Source organism: Triturus cristatus, chromosome 5_2 (genome assembly GCF_964204655.1).
Source record: "Triturus cristatus chromosome 5_2, aTriCri1.1, whole genome shotgun sequence".
Lineage (NCBI taxonomy): Eukaryota > Metazoa > Chordata > Amphibia > Caudata > Salamandridae > Triturus > Triturus cristatus.
This window is the reverse complement of record NC_140588.1, coordinates 24,335,888-24,338,588: the sequence shown is the minus strand read 5'-3', so window position 1 is coordinate 24,338,588 and position 2,701 is coordinate 24,335,888.

Below are 2,701 nucleotides of genomic sequence, written 5' to 3'. Positions count from 1 at the left end.
TTCCCTGTTCCCTGGTCTCGCGCTGGATCAGTTTTTCTTGTAGCAGAGTTATGGTTTTATTGTTTTGGTTTGTGATTATAGCTTGTAAATTGCTTATTGCTTATTGATTGTGGATAAGTATTGGTTGATGTATTAACACTCTATGCTGAGTCGCGTCGAGTTCTATGTTGTTTGACGGCTTCTGGGATGTAGGAAGTCGGAAGTTTGTAACGGTTCCGTAGTAGAGCAGAGGTAAGCGCTGCTCTCGGGAAAGACGGAATTGTTGTTGCCCTGTAGGTACACGGGGAAAACGTGTAACGATTGAAGTTGCACAACACATTATCTGGGTTCGATTCGGTAACATTATCGTGTGTTGCCATTAGGGACATTTTCTGTATGAGAGAAATGTATTGTAGCGAAGGTCACCTGTGAAATTTTGGTCTTAGGTACCAGGAGTCCAAAAGGCACTCTGATTACGCTTATCACTGGAAAGGTAATAGGTGTTCCCTAAGCTTGCTAGAAGGATAAAGTAGAGGGAAGTGCTACTTTATTGACGTATGTCATAATTCTGTAGTAGGGCAAACTGTTCGCTTCTCTCGGGAAAGACAGAATTCTGTGTGAATGAACTGCATTTTCCGTTTGAAAGTGTGTGAATGAAATAGCATTCAGGTTAATTGTGAAACTCTGGTTTTATTTCTCAGCAGCAGAGCGTCTCCAACTAGGTGTCTTAATTCTGGAGAAACGGTTAGCTGATGCTTGTTAGAAGGGGAAGGTAGAGGGATGTGCTACTTTATCAATGGAAGTAACGATTCCGTAGTAGGGCAGAGGTAAGCGCTGCTCTCGAGAAAGACGGAATTCTTGTAAGAAAGGTCATTAACTATCCTTTTGTTAAGCGAAACAGATAATGGTGATGTTTTTATGTCATTACTAACAGATTTGTAAGTCAGAAAGAACAAAGGAGAGCTTATCGAGAACATTTTGTAAAGGAGGGGTCAGCAGAAGCAGGAGTAGCGAGAAAAGCTGATGTTAGAAAGACCGTGCTGGGATTGGACTGTCAATAAGAAACGTTGATGCTCCTGATTGGTGCGTTAGTGTATGCCGCACTGAGAGTGGAGAATTACAGGGTGACTTAGACGCTCCTGATTGGTGCGTTAGTGTGAGTCGCGCTGGGATTGGAGAATTACAGAAGTGACATAGATGCTCTTGATTGGTGCGTTAGAGTCGCGCTACCATTGGTTAAAACAGCAGAATAGTCGTAGGGAAAAACTAGCGATACATGGAAGACAAAATGATGTATTACGATCCACCAGAAAAAGAGAAAAAAGTCCTGGTTTGGAAAAATTAAGAGTCTATTTAAAAAGGACAAACCAATTGTGACTAGAGAGGGACAGTTGCTTCCTCCACCAAAATCGCCCGCATCCTTTATGGTTGCGAAATACGGATATCATACTTGTATTTGGTTATACAATTGGGCAAAGTATACAAAAGATGATAGAGTTTTAGCATTTCCAGAACATGGTTCATTTAATTTAGCGGTTTTAAGGAATTTGAGAGAGAAAATGATGAATCTAGAACCGAGACATAGACCAGCACAGTTCGAAGCATTGACAGAATGGGAAGAGGAGATGCATGAGAGAGAAAGGCAGAGGAGTGGCGGAAGATATAGGCACATGTTTGGTAGATCATATGGACAGGAGAATCATGATGACAGAATGAGAAGATGGCGAAGTGCAAATATGACTGATGGTTTGTTTCCTGTGAGACATGCTGAAGAAGTTAGTGGAAGAAAATGTACAGAAAAGAGAAATAATATAGAATCAGGAGGGTATGGAGTGCATGAATCGGAGGATGATGTTCTTGATGACATGTTTTATAAAAATCCACCCCCGTATCAACCAGATTCTGACGTGCTGACACCAAGTGCCCCAATGAGAGAGACTTTGCGAAACATAAAAATGGAATCAGTACCACAAGAGATAGGGAGAAATAATTCTTTCAGAGAGATAGAGAGAAAACAGGATGGTAAAATGAGTAATAAAAATTCGGCAGAATTTGCAAAAACCACTTTAGAATTAACCGAAAAGATTAGGAAATTGACTAAAAATTTAGAAGCTGTGACTGTTCCAGTAACTATAGGTCCTGTAATGCCTATTTTTGATAAACAAAAGGATAATGAACATTGTCTGATGGTCCCTTATAACAGTAATAAACAGATTGAGAGGCCAAGGAAAAGTTCAGACGAGAACCCATGGAGACAAACAGTAAGTACATCAGAACAAAGTACGCAAAAAATTTGACAGTAGAACCAAGTTTAGTGGAATGACTGATAATGACTACAGAATCTGTATCAGAAACACCAAGAGACTCAGAACGAGGTAATGAAGAAAAATCAGTAGGTCCAACTTCAGAAGAATTAAGTGAATGGTTGAGGAGTTTACAGAGAATCCCAATCTATAGATGTGGCCAAGCTAAGGATGGTTTTGGAAGAATTAATAGTAGAGACTATCCCCACAGAAAAGCTAAAAACCTATCAGGATGAAGAATTATTATTTCTATGCAAAAGCATAACTTGGAGAGCAAAGAATCTACATGAAAGATTAAGAGAAGTGGTAAACGAAATGGGTATAGACATTGAAAAAGTTAAAGCTTTACAAAAACCCTACAGAGTAGATTTTTCTGAAAAAGATATTGAAAATCTGAACACCACAGGAAGAATAACTCA